General features: G+C 36.5%; 1 protein-coding gene across 7 annotated transcripts in view; it reads right to left on the bottom strand.

The window, feature by feature from the left end:
• The window catches only part of dlgap1b (discs, large (Drosophila) homolog-associated protein 1b), a 110,413-nt gene extending 91,530 nt beyond the window's left edge, over positions 1-18,883 (bottom strand). For 4 of the 7 annotated variants that reach the window (XM_058764854.1, XM_058764862.1, XM_058764855.1 and 1 more), the window contains exon 1: positions 18,271-18,475. The gene's annotated coding sequence lies outside the window, so the exon portion shown is untranslated. Of the gene's footprint in view, positions 1-5,515; positions 5,562-5,635; positions 5,884-18,270; positions 18,476-18,852 lie in introns of those variants that run through there. The other 3 variants (XM_058764858.1, XM_058764856.1, XM_058764857.1) reach the window with 3 other exon arrangements.
• Between the last annotated feature and the right edge of the window lie 7,529 nt (positions 18,884-26,412).

Here is a 26,412-nt window from a genome sequence, read left to right as displayed (position 1 = left end):
CATAAATGCAGGCTGGATGAGCACAAGAGTCTTCTTTCAAAAACATTTAATTATTCCAAACTTTTGTACAGAGTAGTATATAAGTAAATAATTTATATAAATATTTTATTGTGTATACTGTATGTATTAATCTCGTGTGTGTGTGTGTGTGTGTGTGTGTGTGTGTGTGTGTACACACAATAAATCAAAATGTGCATAGCATTTATCATTTTGTAAAAATTATAAAAAATAAAAACGTACGCAACAAACTATTACTATTATTATCGTTGTTATTTTAAATTAAATGCATGTTGAAGACTAAAAATTTGTCAGAAATTCCTTTTTACTAATATTTTATATGGACTTCAGGGGAACAAAAAATTAATTAATATAATATTTATTAACATTAAAATCATAAATATATTCAGATAAAACAAAAGGAGAATATAAATATGAATAATAGATGTGAGGATACAATAAAACAGAGAGAGAGAGAGACAAATGGTTTACGCAGTGACTTCACTCTGCAGAAATTTGCATGTCATTTGCATGTGATATGAATATGACCCTCCACACACACACACACACATACACACATATACAGTCAGTTGCTGTGTGCATACACAAACATGTTTTGTCATCTACACAGCCAACAAAAGCTCTACCTGAATCATCATAGCCAACATCTGCATTGAGTTTGTGCATAACCTAGATCCATTCGTAATGCAGTCCACACTACAATCGCTTCAAAAAGAAAAACACACAATAGCTTGATCTTATCTTGTCTCTGGTGTATACATACGCAAAAGCAGTCAGTGAGGACAGTGGGATGACAGCCACGTCCGATCTGTCAACTCTCAGTCTCTGAGGATGTTCTGCGAGTGTGTGTGTGATCAGATCATGATCCTCCGGCACTGAATCTTGTCAATGCCGGTTAATCACTCTGCCAAAAGATGCCTCACATACAACGGGGTACAAAAAAAAGAAAGAGAGACTACACTGAAAAAATGATTTAAACCTAGAAATAAGCAAAATTTTGAACAATTTAAAACAAATAAACGTTACAAAGTTTAATAAAATTATACATATTTAAGATTCCGAACTATTTTTAGGCACATTTTTGACAGTAGCCATGTAAACTCATTTAAGAAGGTTTCAAACAGCATCTAGTACAAATCATGCGGAATATCATGCTTTCACAAAAGCTAATGAAGTTCATGCTGCTCTAATGTTGTTGTTGTTGTTATTCAAACAGAAGGGGGTGAACCAAATGCCAAATTAGACATTCTGAAATTCACGTTCACTTTTAAATTGAACAATTTTCACTCAAAATGTTACGCTGATACAACTGCAGTACAATTTGTAATTAATTTTATATTTTATTAAACTATAAAATGCAAAATAGAAGCATTGGTTGTATTAAACTTTTGGACCCCAGTGTAAAATATATGGTTCGCCGCTGTCCATGGTACTGACTGAAAGTATACACAGATATACAGGTGCATCTTAAAGTAGAATGTCATGGAAAAGTTCATTTATTTCAGTAATTCAATTCAAATTGTGAAACTTGTGTATTAAATAAATTTAATGCACACAGATTGAAGTAGTTTAAGTCTTTGGTTCTTTTAATTGTGATGATTTTGGCTCACATTTAACAAAAACCCACCAATTCACGATCTCAACAAATTAGAATACTTCATAAGACCAATAAAAAGAAACATTTTTAGTGAATTGTTGGCCTTCTGGAAAGTATGTTCATTTACTGTATATGTACTCAATACTTGGTAGGGGCTCCTTTTGCTTTAATTACTGCCTCAATTCGGCGTGGCATGGAGGTGATCAGTTTGTGGCACTGCTGAGGTGGTATGGAAGCCCAGGTTTCTTTGACAGTGGCCTTCAGCTCATCTGCATTGTTTGGTCTCTTGTTTCTCATTTTCCTCTTGACAATACCTCATAGATTCTCTATGAGGTTCAGGTCTGGTGAGTTTGCTGGCCAGTCAAGCACACCAACACCATGGTCATTTAACCAACTTTTGGTGCTTTTGGCAGTGTGGGCAGGTGCCAAATCCTGCTGGAAAATGAAATTAGCATCTTTAAAAAGCTGGTCAGCAGAAGGAAGCATGAAGTGCTCCAAAATTTCTTGGTAAACGGGTGCAGTGACTTTGGTTTTCAAAAAACACAATGGACCAACACCAGCAGATGACATTGCACCCCAAATCATCACAGACTGTGGAAACTTAACACTGGACTTCAAGTAACTTGGGCTATGAGCTTCTCCACCCTTCCTCCAGACTCTAGGACCTTGGTTTCCAAATGAAATACAAAACTTACTCTCATCTGAAAAGAGGACTTTGGACCACTGGGCAACAGTCCAGTTCTTCTTCTCCTTAGCCCAGGTAAGACGCCTCTGACGTTGTCTGTGGTTCAGGAGTGGCTTAACAAGAGGAATACAACAACTGTAGCCAAATTCCTTGACACGTCTGTGTGTGGTGGCTCTTGATGCCTTGGCCCCAGCCTCAGTCCATTCCTTGTGAAGTTCACCCAAATTCTTGAATCGATTTTGCTTGACAATCCTCATAAGGCTGCGCTTCTCTCGGTTGGTTGTGCATCTTTTTCTTCCACACTTTTTCCTTCCACTCAACTTTCTGTTAACATGCTTGGATACAGCACTCTGTGAACAGTCAGCTTCTTTGGCAATGAATGTTTGTGGCTTACCCTCCTTGTGAAGGGTGTCAATGATTGTCTTCTGGACAACTGTCAGATCAGCAGTCTTCCCCATGATTGTGTAGCCTAGTGAACCAAACTGAGAGACCATTTTGAAGGCTCAGGAAACCTTTGCAGGTGCTTTGAGTTGATTAGCTGATTGGCATGTCACCATATTCTAATTTGTTGAGATAGTGAATTGGTGGGTTTTTGTTAAACGTAAGCCAAAATCATCACAATTAAAAGAACCAAAGTCTTAAAATACTTCAGTCTGTGTGCATTGAATTTATTTAATACACGAGTTTCACAATTTGAGTTGAATTACTGAAATAAATTAACTTTTCCACGACATTCTAATTTATTGAGATGCACCTGTACGTACATGCAGTGTTGGGAAGTTAATCAGGATTTGGGGCAAAATTCTACCAAAATAAACAAAAATGTTGTTTCAACATAATGGGGCACAAAAATGCCCCTGCACATTTAAGCTAGATCTAGTACGGCTGTCATGATTAAAATGAAATGTGAAATGAATGAAAAGTGTCAAATGTAGCATTATATTTACAGAAGATTTGCTTTTTATGCACGGTTTGCTGCATTGAGCATTATAAATCTATCACACACATTTCTGTTGAGCTTATGAATGCCATGTCCAATCAGAAGTGTTTTGAAGTGTTTCACTGACTGAATTCATGAATTCTATCATTGTCATCATTTCAACAAAGTACAGAAAAGAGTATTGATTTCATGATGTAGACAGCATCAGTGATTATAACTTTTGCACTTTAACAAAAACTATAGAACATTGAAAAGGTAAAAAATGCCCCCGGAAATCAATTCCAGTGAGAAAATATTGCTCCTTAATAGAAAAGATTTCTAGAAAAAATTAAAATTTCTGACTCTGCGTACATGGGATGTGTGTATACCCTGATGTCATCATATGTTTGTTGTTCTTCCTCTGCAACATGCTTTCTACATTTAAACTGAATTAATAATTCAAATATTTAATCATTAATTCACTTGAATTTTCATGAATACAAACACATCAACACAAATAGCATCAAATATTTTTAGAGCAAATGTAACAAGGATTTGTGGGAAGAAAAAAAACGATATAAATTGGATATAAATAATCCTCTATCTGTTTCTACTGTTCAAGATCTGAATGAATGATTAGCTAAACCTGACAATGAGGTTTACCATTTACCAGCCATAAGTATTTACTTTCCATGATACAATATTATTTTCTTTAAAATATGTTCAAGAATCTTGATAACATATTCTCTTTAAAATAAAATAAAAATAAAAAAGGTAATCCACATGCCCTCATTAAACAAATGACAGATTGGATAACGTGCAAATTAATGCCAACTGTTGATGATTTCATATCTCCTAATGTTTGGACATTTAATTTCACTCTTTAGCAGCTCATTTGATAAGTGATGTTTGGAGTTGGCTTCCAGGGGATTATGGGTTATTAGTTATCCATGTCAGTGTGTCAGAGACAGATCTGTAGAAGGGAAATGTCATCTGGCGGGAGTGAGCGTGTGTGTTTGTGTATGCTGAGAGAAAGACAAATATGGCTGACACATAACAGCAAACAAGCAGCAGATTACATTCATGTACCAGATTTTCTTGAAAACGTACAAATGAATGTTAATTAAAAAAAAAAAAAAACATTTTATACTCAATTACTTTCCCCAGTAACTTCCAGCTCTTCTCTTTTATCTGCCTCATTATAAAATAATAAACAGTTCAACAGTGAAGCAGTTCCCTAAACATAGATAAGTAGAAGTCTGACTCATTTTAGTTTAAAAAAAAAAACAGATCACTCAGAAGTGTTCCTGGAAGTCCCTGAGCAGCACTTTGTGTTCTTTCTGTAGTGAAATAAATATCTGGCTATAAATATAAAATCCCACAGACTGACATTGAAGGGGGATATCAAGAGACTCAGGGATGGACACTTTTGAGCCAATAACCGACCAGAACAACCTAGCAATGGAAATGACCTAGCAACCACCCAACATACTCTAGCAACCATATAGCAACATGCTAAAACCACTAAAAATACCTATAACTGGAACATTTTAGCAACTGCAAAGCAAAGTACTAAAAAAATCACAACAGGCAAGTAACAACAAACCCTAACATGATAGTGACAAGCTTAAAGGCCTGATCACACCAAGATGAATATTGTTATGTAAAACTATGACTATGTCAGAAAATCAAATTGTATTTTCTTTCAGTCTGTCAGTCCGAACATTCGTGTTGACTGCACTGACACCTTCGGATGGCAACAAAACTTGAACTAAATTGAGCTGGATAATAACACTACTCTTCGGTAGAGCTGCTTCATAGCTGAATCAAATGTGTTTTATAATTGATGAACAACATCAACACTGTTACTGAACTGAACCGAATCAACTTTGAACTGACTTGAGCTGAATACCAACATATGCCTTCTGTAGAGCTGTTTATAGCTGAATCAAACTAATAAGAAGTAATAAACTACACAGTTATTGAACTGAATCAACACTAAACCTGAGGTAAATAATGACACTATTGTCTTCATAGAGTTGCTATGCAGCAGAATTTTAATTTCAATCTTATATTCGAAGATTGTCATTTTCCTGTTTATTACTGTGAAGCTATTTTGAACAAATCTACATATTGTATAAAGCTCTATATAAAGATTATTTGACTTTTAGCTTGACGTGGCATCTTGAACTGAATCTCAACATTCCAAGGAATCCATCTAGTGCATGCTTACATAGATAAAACGATTACAGAACGAACGCATCTTTTGAAAACGGCCTTTTACTCTATGACTCACAAATGGTCACAACTGTGTTGTAGTCCAGCGTGACTTCATTTTCAGACTTCATTTCATCGTATATTTGCCATCGAGGGGTCTGTTGACTGGCTGGTGTGTGCAGAGGGCAGAGGCACTGACCTGCTGGGATGTGTGGAGTGCAGGGTGGTCAACGGCTGCTCTGAAAAACATACTGTGATATAGTCTTTACACATGGACCTCCTGGCATTTCTGGATGTTGAGCCAACACACACACACACACACACACAAGACATGCACACACTTACACGTACATCCACTACTTATGACTGAAAGATACAGTGTAAACACATACGCATGTGTAAATACAAACAAATAACAATATGCTCGCATACACAGATGAAGCTGCGACATTCATCCCGCGACACATGCAAAGTGAGAACATGCATGCGCGCACACACACACACACACATACACACACAACACAGCCATCTGTCAGACTCAAGTCCCCCCTGTGCTCTGGCTGTCGTAGATATAATACAGTCTGCTGATTGGCTAAATCTGTTACCACCTTATTATAAGACACAGAGACCCATGATGAAACGCACACGAAAGCACAATAAATAACTTCCTTTTTCATAGGAAGTAGAGAAACTAGAACACTTGAGGAGGACGGGAGAGATGACATTCAGGGAGAAGGACATGACAGACATTCACATTAAACTTTCCAACCTCTATAAACCCGTTTTTTACCGGAGTGCCATTTCAATCTCTCTCTATTTCTCTGCATCGTCTCCTTCCATCTGTTTCACGCGCTTCTAATCATTCATCTTAATCTAGCGTCCCAATCATTTTCCAGTTTGTGCCGCTTCCTCCAGAGTGCTGTTCAATAAGGCTCTGAAATTTGACCTCTTACATCACGCTGGCACACAGGCACTCATAGACACGGACTGATGGGTCCCAAATGCCCTGTTTTTGAATTAACACATTATTGCTTTGTAATAATAGAGCCAGAGAAAGTCAGAGAGAGCAGGAGGTTCAAGAGTCAGACTAGGTCAATGTCTGCAAGTGTGGTAGAAAAGAAAAATCTACTCAGTACAAAGATTACTTTGTATATTACCTTTTTAAAATTTTGGGGTCAGGGAGATTTTTAAAAACTCTTTATAAGTCGTCTCTTATGCTCACCGAGGCTGCATTTATTTGATCAAAAATACAATAAAAGACTAATATAGTGAAATATGCAAAACGGTTTTACATTTTAATAGGCTATATTTTAAAATGTCATTTATTTCTGTGATTGCAAACTTAAATTTTCAGCAGCCGTCATTCCAGTCTTCAGCATCACATGATCCTTCAGAAATCACTCTAAGATGCTGATTTTCTGCTTGAGAAACTTTTTTTTTTTTTTTATTATTATTATCAATGTTGAATACAGTTTCTGCTGCTTAATATTTTTGTGGAAACCGTGATGAATAGAAAGCTCACAAGAACAGCATTTATTTGAAACAGATGTCTTTACTTGTCTTTTTGATCAATTCAATGCATCCGCAAAAACTTTATTAATGATAGTGTATATTAATTTACATTCTAAATCGTGGCCTTTTTGTTTCTTTACACAGAACCTAAGTCTAAAACTTACCTAAAAATTTAACACTGCTCTTTTGCTGCCTTGCAAGCTCTGGTATTTCCTTCAGGAAAAACAGATCTTGTTTTGGGACGTAACCAAACGTGTGTCGCCAGACAGTTCTGACTTTTTCAAGACTTCGTCTTTTATTTTTCTCCCACACAAGTCGGAAATAGGCTGCCAAATTCAACAGATCAGTCATTTAGTGTTTGGCACCACAAGAAGTTGTGTTTACACATTCCCATGCCATATGTTAACACTCTTTTTTGAGGGTGGAAACATTTGGTAGCCAAAAAATGAAACAGAAACTAAACCCCACTGGTGTGAGAGTTAGTTTGATGGTGTGTGAGTGTGTATGTGTGTGAGAGAGGGAGAGTGACAGAGCTCCTGCCAAATTGACAGCGCTGCAGGTAATCCTCAGCAAACAGGAAGTAAGTAAATGTCAACACAATTACACACACCTACACATTCACAAAATCAACAAACACCCAATGGGGGGTTTCAAACTGGCCTCCAGGACCACCAGGGGTCCACATATAATTTCAACAGGAAAAAGTGAGAAAAAAAAAATAGAACTGTAAAGATTCAAATGAGTTCAATTTATTTATTTTTTATTCTATTAATAACCAAATTAACCAAACAGTTATATATATATATATATATATATATATATATATATATATATATATAAACACCCTAAGAAGTTGAGCCAATTTTTCACAGAGAGTGAAAATGAGAATGGAAAATTATAATTTTCACAAATATTGGACCTTTATTGGTGCAAAAAACTTCATAAATTAACCTTGAGAAACAAACATGATATTAAAAACTGAAACTGCATTTCATGGCCCCTTAAACACAGCACTGACAAAATTGCAATACTGTGATTTTTATGAAAATAAGAACAGTACAGACTTCTTTGAAGTACATTGGAGCATATACAAAATACTTTTTACAGGTTTGTTTTTTTTGTAAGGGTGACTCCTTATAAATCCAAAAGAACCAGTTCATACAGGTTCTTATAGTTAATACAGCTGCTGTTCTCTTTCTTTCTCTGGTAATGCTAGAGTTAGTTGGTTTCATGAGGATGCTGGGACTACTCATGCTAGAACAGTCCATGTAAATGTCAGTATGCTTACAGTTTGCGTGCATCTATGTGTGTGTACGCATGCACATTTATGTGTGTTCTGCAGGCTGTGAAATTAAATTTGTCAGACTCTTACGACCCCAGCATGTCGGAGAGCCACAAGTATATAGCGAGTGTGTTACATCTACATCAGCACTTCCCATCCACCCCTCCTTAACATTTTTATTGCACACTATTCCATCCCCATGAAATGCTTCTTAAACAAATGCAGTCTATAACCGGCACTCTCTCTTCACTTTACTCTGACTGTGGCGTGAGTAACAGAAATGTTTAACATTTATATTCATCGTCTGTGTCAGACGGATGGATAGACCTTTTAAAATATCGGTTCTAAACGCCGCTTGTCCTGCTATCCACCGCTAGAGAATGAATGGCAGCATTAGAGCTTCATCTGTGTGGGATTGTAAATCAAACTGATTCTGAATGCCTGTAGCCACAAAAACACAAAGCCCTACAGATGTTAGATGAGTAATACTGTATACTACTATACAGTATAGTTACTGTACACATTCAAGTCTAAAAGGAATAGTTCATCCAAAATTCTGTTGTCAGTTAATAACCCTCATGTTGTTCCAAACCTGTAAGATTTTCTCTTGTGGAACACAAAAAGAGAAGATTTAGCAGAATGTCCATGCTGCTCCTTTTCTAAAGTGGATGGGGACTCTAAAATAAATATTCAATTTGAAATGATAGAATTTACCCATCACAGCATTACAAGGTACAGTATGAAACATTAATATTAATTTTGACATTTGCTAAAGATTCAACTACACGGCATTAACAGCGTTATCTAGTTTTTTGTTTTTTTAAAAGAATAGATGACAGCAAAGGTAATCTACATGAAATGAGCATGAACAATTAAATATTCAATATCATCCAATATACAGTATATTTAATATAAAAAGTCATACAAAAGCAGACTAAAACAGAATGAAGTCTCTTTTAAAGGAAAAACTATAAATAGCTTTACATGTACCTATTTAGACACTATATAAATAACTCTTTCACAGAAGAAAGTCATACAGGTTTCTTAGTACATGACAGAGAATAAATAATGACAGAATATTCTTTTTTGGGTAAGCTATCCATTTAAGTCTGCTCTATGCTTACTGTTTTTCTCTCTTCGTCTCTTTCGGTCTTCACTGACTGTCCTTCTTTCTCTCTCTTTCTCTCTGACCAACAGGCCAAGTCTATCAGTAACAAGGTATGAAGTCAATTTTGTTTCTTCTCAAGGGAATTCTGAGAAAAATAGAGGATAAAGAAAGGGATGGAAAGGTAGAGCAGGGAGAGACAGGGTCCTTATAAACATCACAGCATGAAGTAAACCTCTTTTATCAGTATCAGGTACAAAGTATCTATGCATTTCACAGCTGAGTAACCACACTAAAACACAAGTCATGTTGCTTTTATCCATCTAGGTAAACCTCTGGTTACAACATATTAGACCTGCATGTAAAAACACAACAGGTACATGTTTTCATTATTAGCAGAGTTTGCCAGGTCAAGCATTTTTATCATATATTTTGATCTGTCCTGATCAGCTTGTAATTATTTACAGTGCATGTCAATTTTTGTGTGTTTGTTTGTGTGTGTGTGTGTGTGTGTGTGACAGATCTGTCCCAGCTTACACACACACACACACACACACTTCCCCTCCTCTTACAGCTTGTCTAGTGCAGATTATCCTTGCTCACGACCGCTTACACAAATCTCTGCACTTTAGGAGTGTGTGTGTGCGTGTGTGTGTGTGTGTTTTGGGGGGTAGAAATGAGTGCTCCACAAATATCAACACAAAATATAGGATGTCAGGAAAGTGAGATGACACAGACCTCATCAAGCCATGTTAGGGTGTTGCTAGGTGGTACATACTGGAACACTAAAAAGAGACTACTTCCATATTTTGCCTTATTGAGAGTGAATTTAAAATGTACAAAAAAAATCTTTGATGTTCTGCACCAAATGGCACTATTTTCCAGCAAACATGCATTTAAATGAATTTACAGCGGTCTCACTTTACATTTAATGAAAATATAAAACATGTTTTCCCTCACACAAGAAAACTGCAGGAAAAAAGCCCCTGTTGTAGCTTGCAAAAACTTATCGGTCAAGGACCTTCCTAAGGGTGTTTTTTTTTTTTTTTTATTGAAGTAATAAAAAAAAGAAACCATGCAATAAAACAGTAAACATTACAATTTCCTTTTTTCTATTTTTGCTGTAACAACCCATTCCCCCCAAGTCCCGAACATCCCAAGGCAGCTTTAAAAGAGAGATGGAAAAAAATAAATAAATAAATAAACAATTACACATAGGTCTGAAACCATGCATGTCATAACATAACAATGATGATGATAATAAAGGAAGTATTGTTACAAATATATTTAATCACAGTATACATACTTGAATAAAAGGAAAATAATTTAGCCATTCTGCAAGACAAACTATTGAAGTCAAAACAGCAAATAAAGCATCACGAAGGGGATAAAGAGAGAGATACAGAATATAAATGGAAAAATAAATCTTTCAGATTTTTAAAATATGACAAAATGGGCTTCCAATTAGTGTAAAACCTGTCCACAGATCCCCTTAGTGTAAATATGATCTTTTCTAATTTTAGAAAAAACATCACATCTTCCAAACAAGCTGTCACAGATGGAGGGGTGGGGGATTTCCAGCTTAACAAAATTCTTCTGCGGGCCAGTAAAGAAGTGTAAGCAATAATGCCCCTCTGAGTTGCTGTTAAAGTTATGGTCATGGTGTCACTGCTGTTCCAAAAATGTCTATTAAAGAACAGGGCCTCAATGTCTCCCCCAGGGCCTTACTGACAGTCTTAAAAACCAATGCCTAGTAGTAATCTAAAGAAGGGAAAGACCAAAGCATATGTGTCAGATCAGCTGGAGAAAAAGAACATCTATCACAGGCCGCATCTAATCCAGGGTACATTCCAGCCAACTGTGCCTTGCTCAAATGGACCCTGTGTAGCACTTTGAATTGTATGAGCCCTAACCTCTAAGGGTGTTTTAAGCTGTTTTTGTAATGAAGTTTTTGCAAGTTAGAGTGTGGGGATTTCTTCTAAAGTTTTCTCTAAGACTTTTCTAAGGCCTGCAGAAAGTCCTTGACTGAAAGGTTTTTGCAATTAAGTTGTGGAGGGGCCAGATTCATGAAAATCTTAAGGAACACGTTAAGAAATTCTTATTCGGAGTTCTTCAATTTTCAAATTCTAAATTTGTAAGAACATTCTAAAGTGCAATTCTTGGAAAAACTTAAGTTCTCAATACATGTTTTTGGGAATACTAAATATTCTCAAATTTACTCTTAAATTAAAAAAAGGGGGTAATTTTTTAAGTTTCTTGAATCTGGCCCCAGGTACTTTTTCTACGCACCTCCAATAAATGTAAAAACATTTAAGAACATTTCCTCATATAAAAATATTTAAAAACAGGTCAGTGCAGGAGAGCTGAACAAGAGATGCGTCAGATTTAAAATACATTGCTTTTGAGCTCTATCTTTTGTTTCTGCCCTGCTTCACACACAACCTGTTGTCATGTTCCTCTCTAAGAGTTAAATGCATTAAGTGCCTGCGGTTCTACCAGGGCTACAGAAGAACAAGTCAGGGAAGAGCACCTCCACTTCATCAATTATTCAACGTTCCTTTTTCATAAATCTCACATGAACTGTACTTTCCCACTTACAGAGAAAAATACCTTAAGAGATTTTGGGAATTAGTGGGACATCAACCCACAAAGCAACAGAGCGGCACCACTTTTTAAAGATGCAAATGAACATCAATGTGCAACTTGACAATACTCTCTCTCTCTCTCTCTCATACACGCAAAAGAGCTGAGGCGAGCAGACACTGCTGACTGTTCAGCTGGACTGAAATATCTTTTCAGCTCATCAGCATCTGTATGTCATCTTTAATATGCTGTCACTTCCTTCTTTCCTCTGATTGAATAATACTGCCTATACTGCCTTTTTGTATGGGTATATGATGCCTGGTTTTCTGACACACTCATGGTCATACTTTTTTGGGTGCTTTGTGGCAAGCTTTATGTGTGTGTTTGAGTGCAGAATAGGCTATACTAAAGATTAATGGCTTAAATAAATGACTATTAGTCGATTAGAAAAATGTCTCTAACAGGTACTACATGCAAAATCAAACAGTAGGCCTAAGTAATTACATTGATGTTCATTCAGTGAAGGATTCTTCAAGACTGACTCTAATTTACAGGTTTGTGAGTCTTTTTGAATGATTAAAAAGTACTAGCGTATAAGAGTATTTTGTTATATCTTTATATCTTCGATTAACTAAAACAAACTGCTCATAAGAATGATTTGTTTGTGAATCAGACAACACTGGTCATGCAATATGTATGATTTTGCATGCAGCCCAACTCAATATGTGGTGTCTTGCCATTATTCTGCAGTACATTGTATTCTTTTCTATTAACTTTCTATTAGCTATTCATTTAAATGATTACCGGCTAAGTAAAAAGTTAGAGACAATATGTGGTAGCATAAAAATCGACTGTTCTTCAGAAAGTCTCTGGGCAACAGACTGAATCTCACAGGTTAATACATTTATTTCAAACAAAACCCTGAAACTAAATAAACATGCCTTTCTTTTTCTGTCTTTCTATTTCCTTCTCATTTTTAACTTGCGATCTTTACATCTTTCACTGTCATTTTATTCTTTTCAAAGTCACTCTCTCTTGCTGTGCTTGATTGTATATGTGTTACAGTAGTGACAGATCAGGGCTGTGAGGCTGACAGTGCCGAGTCATGCCAGAGAATTTCAAAGAAGGCTGCCTTGTAGTCACGTGTCTGTGCGTAAAATCACATTCATTAGCACCCAGTGAGTCCACTGAAGTGAACTGATGGCAGTGCATGTTTGTCTTCTCCAAGTTATTACTGTCTGTTTACATTCCCTTACACACTACGCTCTACACACACATCATAAATATAACCACTGGCTTGCTTAAAGGATGCAGGGTATGCTCAGTGATGCTGACAGTTGGAGATGAATAAACACACACACACACACACACAAGCAGCTTTTATGTTCTAGACACAATGTTCAAAAGCTCAGCAATTAACATTAGCCTTGTTCATCATAATGACAATACAGACAATTAATACTGTAAAAATAAAAGATAATCATGTCATTGTCATAAATCTATCAATGCAAATGTATGCTTCACTGCTCTCTGATATTTAAATGTCCCTACAAATGTACACCATGTACACAAATCTGGGTCGTCTCACATCACCACATGTTCTATACTCTCCAGGTCAAATCTCCAACAAAAACAATTCTATGTTTATTTAAGTTTAGCAATGTCGTTTTGTCAGTCACTTGGTTTCGATTTCTGTTTGCTGGGTATCTCTGCCCACAGTGAGATCTCATTGGTCCAAAATTCTGCTCCAGCTGCATTTTAAATATCAAATATGTTCTTCTTGTGTTATGTCACTCAGCATTTTCACCTTTATTGTACATAATATTCTTGCTAGTATGCTTGTATGTTAGGGGTGTCCAAAATCAGTCCTGGAGGATCACTGTTCTGAGTTTAGCTCCAATCTTCCATAATTTTCCCAAATCTAAAGTGTTACTCAAACTTAATTTCCGTTCGTACAGATTGATTTCACGTTGCATTGTTTTCATTGTTTTAGTTAGCTGAAAAATAATTGCCTATACAAACATTGTTTTTTATCATGATTTTAACATTTGGTAACACTTTATTAAGGTGTTCTTGTTACATGTTACATGTACTTACTATTACACAGTAAAAAAAAATCCGTAAAATTTACGGTAAAGAAACCGGCAGCTGTGGTTGCCGGAATTCTACCGTAAAAAATACGGTCACAACATTTTAGGTTTTAACTTAAATTTACAGTTAAATACCGTAATTTCATTAACTGATATAAATGTTAATATACCAACCTATTGAAGTACTGAAATCTGTTTTGTACCTTTGACGTACACTGATAACCACCAAATGCAGGTGGTGATGAGAAAGTCACATGATGAACCAAAGCCCATCACAGGCAGCTTTTAAATAATAACATATATAGAAGGTGCACAGTGTCATTCACACAAACACTAAACACCATCATGGTGAGACTCATTAAACTGAAATATGCAATAAACATTAATTTAACAACATTAGATGTAACATACAACCCTAATAAACATAACTGATGAGAAAAAACTAAGAAGAAACATAGTTATTTCAAAGAAAAAAACATCAAATTCAAACAAAATTTGAAATGCAAAGCAGGGAAATCTGGGAATGTAAATTTACATTCTTTTTCACTTCCAAAAATGGTATTTCACCGTAAAATTGTCTGAAATGTCTATTACAGTTTTTCACCATATATATTAGGGGAACTTACCGTTAACCATTTAACAGGTTTTTATAGCATTTTCACAGTTTTTTACCATTAAAATCACGGTCATTTTTTACAGTGTATAATAACAATAAATTATGCATAATTACATGCAAGTACACCTAAGCCAAACCCTGATCCTAACCCTAACCATATAATAAGTACATGTAGTTAATTAATATTACTCAGTACGTAAATGTATAATTACACTGTAACAAGAACACCGTAAAATAAAGTGTAACCTAACATTTTTAATAATTTAATATTTACACAGAGGCAAAATGTAGAAAATACTAAATTCATTTTTTTTTAAATACATAGAAATATTAAAAAATATTGTTGTAATATTAAATTAGGAGGTCATATGAACAAATATTTGTAATGTTACTTTTATTATTTGAAGATGAAGATCCACACTGTCTGTTCCATTTCTTCCTGCCAAGCACTTAAGCATGTTTAAACATTTCCATCGGAAAAAAAAATGTTTAAACGCTAGTGAAAAGTTTCACCAATTAAATTGTTTATGTCAATGCATTTTTTCTTCAATAAATTAAACAAAACAAACTAGGTCTCCCATATTTAATTTTTTGGTTCTAAAGGGGTTCTGGAACCACCCGACCACCCCCCAATACGAACGCTTCTACATCACATACATACTTATTTTGTTGCTCCTCTTTCTCCTAAATCATTTCCCATTACCTTTCACTTTCCTGTCTAGTAAAAGTACGAAAAGGGTGATTCTAATTCACATCAGTGAGTTCTTGGCCTCAGCATTCAAAGCCTCACTTGTCCTTTATTCCACCTTTTCCAAATTCTCCTCCATCATTCTGAAATAAGAGACTGATGGCTTCTCAGATGGCCTCCCTTGGGCAGCAGAAGAGAACACTGAAGGAAAAACGGATCTGGGAAGGCTGAGAGAGGTTCCCGGCTGCCAGTGTCATCATGGCTCCGGAGCTCAGCTGCAGGGCCCTACAGGACGGAATTGTATTTCTCAACTGTGATAAAGGGCTCTAAACTTCTGATTTGATACTGTGCTGAAAAGGATGATTAGTGCATGAATTTACCACCCCATAGGCATGAAGTACACACACTTCTGAAAAGGGCTTGACATCTGATTTGAAGTGCACACTACAGCGTAAAGGAGCTCGTATGAGATCTGCCCTAAGGCAGGGGCCACGCAGAGACTGAAGTACAGTAAGGGCTATCAGTGTAGCCGCAGGCTCTGTGAAGATGAAGAACAATCACAAGGCACAGGACTACGCACAGTTACGTTTATTCAATACTACACCTTAAAAAATGTTGTTGTTTTTCAAGTTGCAAATAAAGATTACTGGAGTACGTTTTAAGAAATTACTATTTCAGTCTTTCTACTTAAATTTTTCATGTTTAACTCAATGTGACCATTTCTTTGTAATTATTTGTTAAATGTACTAGCAAATCCTACACCATTTTTTTTAAATGCAAGGCAGCATCCTTGAAAGCTCTCTTTTTGACATTAACACACAGACACAGTTCTGCAAATAAAAGACAATTTATGATGTTCATAATAGATATTTCTTTGAACTAGATTAGATAGATAGATAGATAGATAGATAGATAGATAGGTAGGAGGTGTGCAGCTCTTAGGTTTAAAATAAAATATTTTAAATATGAAACACCTTTAGATCTCAGAGAACATCTTTGGTCCATTTGAATCCCCTGCAGCATAGAGCCCAGAAGCGCTGAGTGGCATGCATGAGTGTGCGCGCGCGCGTTTGTGTGTGTGTGTGTGTGTGTGTGCACATAAACACACAACCCCCCACATGCACATTTATGAAAGAAGAAAGAAAAAAAGATTAATTCACTCAGGATAGAGTGCAGATGGCCATTCATGGGGTGCATTACAAATAATAAACAAATGAAATATTTAAAAAAATTTAAAAATTTAGTAGGCAGTTCAAGTCCTAGAGAGTTCTATAGAGCTGAACTGGCCACCTATTACCACTCATACTGAATGAGAGTGGAAATATTTGATTAATGCTCAATGTGTTTTGGCTGACAGACGAAGTGATGAGGAGAAAGAGTGTGACGGTCAGCCTGGCAGCTACAGATATGCAAGCAGCCTAATAATGAAGAATTTGCAGCAATGTGGTCTGTGGAGGGAGAAGAATCTCTCTCCTGTACACAAATACACACACACAGCTCTATGATTTGAACAAAATGACTGTTGAGTGTAAATGGGAACCTAAAGTAAGGGAGCAGCCAACAGTCTCCATTAGGAAAATGACTTAAAGACTAAATGTCTTATTAAAAATGTAAGAAAATGCAAAATAGTTTGTGTGATGGTTATGCTTAGGGTTAGGACAATAAAAAATATCATAGCTGGAAACATCGAAATGTCGCCTGTGTTGCACTTGTGTCAACTTATCACATATTTTATTAATTTACTTCTTCATTCTTTCCCTTCCATTTTCTATTACAAAGTAGAATCTATATTAAATTTCTTAAAGAACAATCGATACTGGATACACATAACAGGAAATGTGACCCAATGAAATCTTAAACATAAAAAAATCTACTTATAAATCCACACATTTCCAGAGCTAAAAATCACATTCCAGACTCAAAGTCATATATATATATATATATTTATATAAAGAATAAATTCATGAGAGTTTTAGATTTTTGGTCACATAAATCGTACAAAACTAATTTCAAGAATATTTTGCCTCAAAAAGTATGCATTTTGTCTCGTTAATACATTGACATGTTGAATATAAATGATCCCTTAAATTATAAGGGCATACATACGTTACAAAAAAAAAAAAAAAAGTAAAAAAAAAAATAATAATAATAAAAATGTAAAAAGTAATTCACAGGAAAATTTCATACATTGTTATACATAGCCTACGTTTTTTTTTTTTTTTTAATCGTATATGGTAAATGTACTATAAGATTTTTATCTATTAATTTCCCCATAGTTACAAACATTGTTTTACAGTGAGTGTTACTCTAAAATGTGTGTCGGTATAAAATGAAAGAGTTACAGAACACAAGCAGTTCAGTGTACTTGACGGAAACCTTTCCGCGCGGGTGCCATGCAGTTACGCACTAGAACGCAACACTTCATGACGTCATAATTGCCCGAGTCTGATACAGTTAATGTTATAGAAACCGAGCGATTTATTTATTATGACGGGTTTTCCCAGTGTACTTGCATTTAATGCGTGCGTAATAACTTCTACCTTTCCACGTCCCTATATCTTCAATCTCCAAAAGCGTAGACGTACAAAACACTTTAAAGTCAATCTGTGCAACACATTACACCCATAAGGCTCTCTCGTTCTACGTCTACAATTCAACGATGAGACTGAAGCAGTCTCACAATCAACAGTTCACTGACGCTCCTTATGGTCACTTGAGTGCGGTCCAAATTCCCGCAGCCGTAGGATCGATCGCAGTGACATGTTGAGAATTAAACCGCTTCCCACCAGAGATGAGACAATAACACATAATGACACCACTGACATATGCTTTAATCTAAGTACTGGAAATCATCCTTGCTGTAGCCTGCGTCCAAACCAGTGCGCGAGCCAAGGAAAGCACACACCGCGTCCAACAATTGCATGAAACTAAGCTGTCAATTATGTACACGCTCCTTACCTCGAGAGTTTCACGACGCAGATAAACACAGTACTTTCTGGAAAACAGCCTGCTAAAAACATTAAATCCGTAACGGTGCAGGTTGCGTGGATCTCAGCGGCGGACTCTGATGGGGTCTCGCAGTGTGAACGGAATTAAAGCCCGGGTTGCGGTGGATAGGAGGTCCCCCTACTGCCGAGTCCGTTCACTACCGTGCGCGCTTCACCGTCTGCACACACAGTACTGCTGCAGCATCCGCTATGCTGAGAAAAAAAGCAGGACAGCTATAAACTACGGAATGGATTACTGTCTCAAACTACAGCGGAGCTTCAGTGGGTCCCGCGCCAGATAGTAAACACGTATAGATATCTAGATGTCACTACAGAATTTAGTTCCTACCCTAAAACACCTGCCAGTAATTTTCAGGCAATCCTGTAAATTTGGGGTAGAGTTTTCAGGTGGGTTTGATTAGGGATGGAGCTAAAGCGGCCCTCCAGGATTAGAGTTGCTTATCCCTGTATTGGATGGATAGATAGATAGATAGATAGATAGATAGATAGATAGATAGATAGATAATGTACTATAGTTAAGTGGTTTTCAAACCTGTCCTGGAGGCACCCCTGCCCTGCACATTTTGTATGTCTTCTTCATCTAACACACCTGATTCAAATCATCTGCTCATTAGTGGAGACTGGAAGACCTGATTTGGGTGTGTCCAAGGGAGACATGCAAAATGTGCAGGGCAGGGATGCCTCCAGGACAGGTTTGAATACCACTGCTATAGTTTACCCCTCAGAAAGTTCAATACATTGAGTAATATGGATCTTTCTGATTCATGATCCTGATCTTGGGGATCCATTTCATGTTGTGTATGTCTCCTTAAAGCTGCAGTCCGTAAGTTTTGCCTCTTTGTCGCCATCTCTGTTTGAAAACCTGGAATTGCAGCTTTGTGCTGAATTATCTTCCTTGCATGGGGTTGTACTGCGGCACGGTTCCAGCGCAGATTAATCTAATGTTTAGAGGAGTATGTGTGTCAGTCTGTCAGTCACTGCAGCGGTGTGGATACTGTACTTAGGAATCACAGATTCTAGTCTACGTCTTGGAATATATGACCCAAATAAGAATTTTCGCCATATATCGCCATCTGAACAAGTAACAAGTCTGCCATGTTTGTTCTGACCAACTGAAGAAAAAAGCATTACAATAAATCACGCTACCAATGGTAATCAAATCTAAGATCGGTTAGCTCATATCACATCTAACCATGCAAATTATTATTATTGTTTATTAAAATTATATATATGTGTTTCATAAACATAATCCTTTCTGGATTACAATCCACCATCAAAATAATACATTTAATTATTCTAGCTGCTGTGAGAAAAGGCTATAAACGATCCGTCACCTGCAGGATCCTCACATGTGATAGCCTAGTAGCCAGGACAACTACTTTATGTTTACAGACGTGACGTAACGACGCAGCAGCATGCTCGAATTTCCTGCGAAAACCTACCCGTACCACTCAAATTAGAAAACATTATTATAAGATAACCGCTGTGAATCGGGCTAAAGTAAGGTGATAGTTTTGAACACTGGCTGGTTATGTACCTGTTCAAATATTGATTTCGGTTCATTTTTAACCCAAAAAAGTTATGGACTGCAGCTTTAATTCAACACACCTGATTCAAATAATCAGCTCCTTGGCAGAGATCTCCATGAACTGAACTGGAGGCCCATTTCAGGTCTTGGAGTCAAATAACGAATCAATGTAAAAGGATGTTAAAAAGGTATTGGAAAATTGTTGTGAGTACGAGTATGGAAGTTTTGGTAGGATTGGAAATAAGGAAGCACATGAAATGAGTCTGAAACAGCTCCTTCTGCTGTAATTCCAACTATACCCCCATCATTATACTAATGCCAGGGATAGGCAAGTTCGGTCCTAGATGGCTGCTGTCCTGCAGAATTTAGCTCCAACCCTAATCAAACACACCTGAAAAGGCTAATCAATGACTTCAGGATTACTAAATCGATATGAAGGTGATTTTTTATTTATTTTTTCCAATTCACTTAAGGATATATTAAGAGAGGGAATGTTTGAAGTTCTCATTTTTAATTTGTGCATCCTCGTTTCCTTTCCTCGCGTCTTAGCTCCACCCATCCCCCCACCCCTTAGGATATGAGGGAAGGATGCAAGGAAAGAAAATGAGGACAGAGGAATCAAAGGAACTTCTATTTGTACATTGGAATTTTCTTGACCACTCAAGCGTCACTTCAAAGCATCATTTGAAGTTTGTTAATAAAGCAAGATGTCCTGTTGAAATATATGATATGTATGGTTTATTTAAATGGCAAAGGTAAAATGTAAATTAAAATTATTAGGACAGATGTGAAGGGGGAGGAGTATATATGTGTATCGGGGTTTTTTTTTTTTAAAAAAGACTTCCACAAAGGACATGTCCGTGTATCCTTGCTCATAGCTCTTCTTGTTCCTCACCTCCTTGCTGTGCAATTAGAGAAGGCAAGGCAAGGCAAGTTTATTTATATAACACATTTCATACACAGTGGTAATTCAAAGTGCTTTACATAAAAGGAAGTGAAATAGTCATTAAAAATAATAATAATCACAACAATAAAAACAAAGAGATTTAAAAATTGATTTAAAAAAAAATTAAAACATTTAAGAATAGAAAATGATTATACATAGTGCAATCAGTTCGGACGTAGCACAGTGCTCATTCAACAAATGCACAGCTAAACAGATGAGTTTTGAGTCTGGATTTTAAATGTGGCTAATGTTTTAGCACATCTGATCTCTTCTGGAAGCTGGTTCCAACTGCGGGCAGCATAATAACTAAAAGCGGACTCCCCTTGTTTTGTGTGAACCCTTGGTATTTCTATCTGACTCGATCCTAATGATCTGAGTGGTCTGTTAGGTTTATATTCAGTGAGCATATCTCCAATCTATTTAGGTGTACCGAGATGAGAACTGAGATCTCAGTACTGAGAACTGAGATGTCCTTCAAGATGGCTGAGTTTGATCGGTTTCCGGCTCACAGGCTCGAGGACGGAGGAGCGAGGAAACGAGGAAGCATCAATTTGAGTATTGAGAAGCACAGAATGTTTTTTTTTTTCTTTTAGTTACCAACCAGGTTACACTCTATACTCCACTCCAGTAGGTGGCAGAAATGCACCTTCTAGATGGTTTGCCAACCACAATATAAACAACAGACGAAGAAGGTCTGAGAGTCTCTGCTAGAGCTATACGTTCCTCATTATTTCAAGTTTCCCCCCACTTTCAATTGTTTTACTTCAATGAAAGTTTAGAATTTTGTGAATTTTTTTTAATGAAAGGTCAAAACGATAAATTATGCAGATTTATTTTCACAGCCGCCTTTGCCCATTTTTACCAAGGGTGCCAATATTAGTGGGCGGCACTGTATATGTATGCTTGGGCTTTTTTAAATATTTGTAAAAGCTAATTAATATATTGTTTGCGGTGGGGATAAATTAAATGCGATCTGTGGTGACGTAACAGTTGTGTTGCATTGTGGTATATGTAGCTGCCTGAAGTGTATTTCTGAAATAGGCTCACTATCTCAGTCAAAATCGAGGGGCCAAGGGTCTGTCCATATAAACTTCCCTCATCCACTTCACAAAGTGGAATGCACTTCAAAATGGCAGCAGGATTTCCCATAGGGAAAGTGCTTAGGCCTTAGGGGAAGTTTGTGAGTGTGTGCCTAAAAGTGAAGTGAAGCACAGCTTAAGAAGCTGGTAAGCTGAATCAGGTGTGTTTGATTAGGGAATCGTAGGCTTAAACATGATTTTTTGATCTATCTCACTTACCGCATATTGAAAAGGCAAGCTCCTCTATCTTAAACCTTATAACCACACAGCAGAACTGCTGAAATGTGTGGTTTTGTATCACTTTAATTTGCTAATCAAACAGAGTAGCATTTAAACTGTTGAAAGATTCAAAGAAAATTACGCGCACACCTGCAGGATATGCCTGCTGTTAGTCCTGATTGAAGTATTGATAGAAAGGTGTAAAATTTATTGCACACATGCATGCAGAGCTCAAAAACATGCACACAAGGGTTTCAAAAAATCTAATAATTGCCATTAAAATGTATGAAATATAAAAGCATTCAGTTATGTGTGCCCAGACAGTTGGCTGCTACTGCATGTATTTGCCGCTTTCGGATTCTCTGTTGGACTTTCTTTTGCACACACACAGAGAAATGTGTGAGGCCACTTCATCATCATTATGAGTGTGTCAAGCTGGCTGGACAGGGTGGGTGTAGTGGTGGACAGGGTGGGTGTAGTGGTGGCCAGGCTGATTTAAGGGGCAACTGGGGGCACAAGAAACATCTTTCCTGGGGGAGATGATAAATGAGCTTGCCTCATTTTAGAAAAAGGACAGAAAATCCCAAAATTCAGCCTGTCAAGCACACCAAAAGATTTACTAAAAGTATTGTAATGTATCACAATTCTTATATACTCCTTTTGATATCACTGACCATTTAGGTAAAATGTTTTTACATTTTACATTTTAGACATTCAGCAGACGCTTTTACAACCTGAATTCCGGAAATGTTGGGACGTTTTTTAAATTTGAATGAAATGAAAACTAAAAGACTTTCAAATCGCATGAGCCAATATTTTTTTTCACAATAGAACATAGATAACATAACAAATATTTAAAATTAGAAATTTTACACATTTATCCACTAAATTAGCTAATTTCAAATTTGATGCCTGCAACAGGTCTCAAAAAAAGTTGGCTCGGGGGCAACAAAGAGCTGAAAAAGCAAGACATTTAAAAAAGATTCAGCTGGGAGAACATCTAGCAACTAATTAAGTTAGTTGACATCAGGACCCGTATTTATCAAGCTTCTCAAAGTGTCATTTTATTCTTAAGTGCTGAGAATTCATGAAATTTACTCCTACTTTCAAACTTAAGTATGAAAGCAAGTTATCAAATTTCTTAAAGCTAAGAATCACTCTTACTCTCTCAGTTATTTAAGACAGCTCGAGAGGTCTCTCAAGTGGTTAGGAGTTGCCAGCAGGGGCTTATGATGGCGCCGAGGAGACAGAGACATGTGCTCTTTTTTATATGCTTAAGTATTATATGCTCTTTAAAAAACACTCCCATTATAATCAGTGAAGCTACCTATACACTATACGATGAATAAATCTCTTACCCCTTATTTACACTGCACACGTCTGTGTCAACAATAACATATTGTTTGTGGCTCCCATGTGCCTGTATGCACTCCTGACAATGTCTAGGCATGTTCCTAATGAGATGTACTGGAGGATCTCCTGTCAGATCTGGATAAGGGCATCACTGAGCTGCACTGATCCTGGATAGTCTGTGGAGCTACTTGTTGGCTTCGGGTGCTCTGTTACATAATGTCCCAAAGGTTCTCAATCGGATTTATGTCTGGAGGATGTGAGGGCCAGTCAATGGCATCAATGCCTTCATACTCTATAAACTGCCTACAAACTCTGGCTACATGAGGCCAGGTATTGCCACGCACCAGGAGGAACCCAGGTCACCCTGCACCAGTGTTAAGGTCTGACATTGGTTTGAAGGATCAATAAAAAGGTACCATTTTTAGGTATATAGAAGGACCCCAACACAACAAAAACAAAAGGCAAATCTGTCAGGAAGGATTAGTAGAAAGCTGTGAAATTATATAGTGTTAAATTTAGTATCTTTTCTGAAAGGAATTGTTCACCTCAAAATTAAAATTTGTTGAAAATGTACTCACTCTCAGGTCACTCAAGATGTAGATAAGTTTGTTTCTTCATCTAAACAGATTTGGGGAAATGTAGCATTACATCACGTGTTCACCAGTGCATCATGTAAAGTGAATGGGTGCCATCAGAATGAGAGTCCAAACAGCTGATAAAAACATCACAATAATCCACATGACTCCAGTCCATCAATTAACATCTTGTGAAGTAAAAAGCTGCATGTTTGTAATAAACAAATTTATCATTAAGATATGAATTGATCAACTGGTGTTGTGTGGATTACTTGTGGATTATTGCGATGTTTAAACCCTCATTCTGACGGCACCCATTCACTACAGAGGATCTATTTGTGAGCAAATGATGTAATACTAAATTTATCTAGATCTGTTCAGATGAAGAAACAAACTCATCTGCATTTTGGATAGCCTGAGGGTGAGTAAATGTTCAGCAAATTTTCATTTTTAGGTGAACTATTCCTATGTCAGCCCTCTTTGGCAGGAACCCAGAACAATGATTTAATTTATCTAATAACTACACTGAAAATAACAAATAAGAAGCTCATAAAGCCTGGCAGTGATGTACTGCAAAAAAATACTTTTTTTTAACTGTCTTTAAATATGCTTTTTCTTGTGTAATCGAAGGCAAGAGTAATGTCCTTGAGCAATGCAGTAAACAGAAAAAATTAAGAGGGACTGTATAATGTCTAATAGCACCAATTTGACATGGTGCTTTTTAAATATTAGGACTGACAGTTGACTGGCCATCCTGCTAATGAGAGGCAGCAGCTCAATCGCAGATCGTCTCCTTGGTCTGTTCTCCATAGAAACAGCCATTGTGTCATTGGTGAATGTGTGTGTGCACTGTGCAATCTATCCTCCTCATTATGTCTGTAATCGCTTTAACGGTGTGACCAACAGATGATGAATCCATTCATCTGCCTGTCCACTTGAGGTCATTTTAATCTGACATTCTGCCACTTGTCAATCACCAGTAACTTTTTTTATGGGAGATGCTAGATTCCAACTCAAACATTTTCAAGAACATTGTCTGCTCCATTGAGCCATTATTATTATTATTTTTTTTTTAATTGGCATTTACTGTATGTATGAATGAAATGAGTTGAGTGATGCTGTCTTACTGAATCTCGTACATGTACAACTGTATCTGTTAATGATGATAAATATCTTTACTTTTCAAATATCTCTCTTTTCAGATATATCAAATACATTATTTTTCACTCAAAATAACATCAGCAGATAGACAGACAGCAACAGTCACTACTGCATTATCCTCAGCGGTCACTACAGTCATTACTAATCCTGTAAAACCTGACATAGGAAATAATAGCCAGGAACAGTTTAATATTCATGAAAATTCTGTCATCATTTACTCCCCCTCAAGTTGTTCCAAACCTATGAATTTCTTTCTTCTGCTGAGCACAAAGGAAGATATTTTGAAGAATATTGGTATCCAAACAGTTGCTGGCCTCATTGACTTCCATAATAATGGAAAGTGTTAATTTATTGGTGAAATATACCTTTAACACAAATTCGTGGACCGCTCTGTTGATGACTTTCATTTTGATAGGCCTTTTTGTAATTGTAATATGGAGAGTAGCAGTGCTTGTGAACTTTAACCTTAAAGCAAAGAGTAAGAAATCCATCTCAGCAACAAAGCAAAATCTTTAATGGAAGACTTCCACGAAATTCAGAAGCTAAAGAAACAAAGTAACAAAAACTTGGATTCACATATGTTAATAAGGCATAAAATAATAAAACAAAATACAGCCAAACTAGCCAAGTGAAAATAATGCCATCTAGTGGCTGTTAGGTTAAACTAAACAACAAAAAGGTCCTCTTTAAAACATAAATTTTGCAAAGGGTATCATAACAGCAAATATGCAATGTTCATAATGTTTACAGTTACTACTTTTATTTATATCTAAATATGTACAATACAAATAATACTGTAAATCACAGTAAATGAAGATCCAATGTATATTATAATTTGATTTATAGCATATATTTACAAGTGCATAAACATATCGCATACCTGAAATTTATATTCTCAGGAAGATTATTAAACTTTCCAGAAACTTGATATTTAATCCAGCAGTTATGTCAAGATGTATTGTAAAGTGAATGTAAAGGATAAGAAAATGATTCAGGATTCTGAACTCTTTTTGTTTCCCAGATTCTTTTGCTTTCTCAGTCATGAAGTCCAAATGTCCTAAATAGGATATGGATGTAGATTTTAATGCCATCTTTATTCATTTCTCCAGAGCCGATCCTCCCTATCCCTATACGCAGAATACGCAAGCTGCGTAGGGCCCCCGAAACACCAGGGGGCCACCTTGTTCTCAAAGATGTTTTAATTTTAGTTTCGTTTTTGAATTTGGCCAGC

This window comes from Onychostoma macrolepis, chromosome 24, assembly GCF_012432095.1.
Source record: "Onychostoma macrolepis isolate SWU-2019 chromosome 24, ASM1243209v1, whole genome shotgun sequence".
NCBI lineage: Eukaryota > Metazoa > Chordata > Actinopteri > Cypriniformes > Cyprinidae > Onychostoma > Onychostoma macrolepis.
The sequence above is the reverse complement of the archived record's forward strand: the minus strand, read 5'-3'. Positions and strand labels throughout refer to the sequence as shown.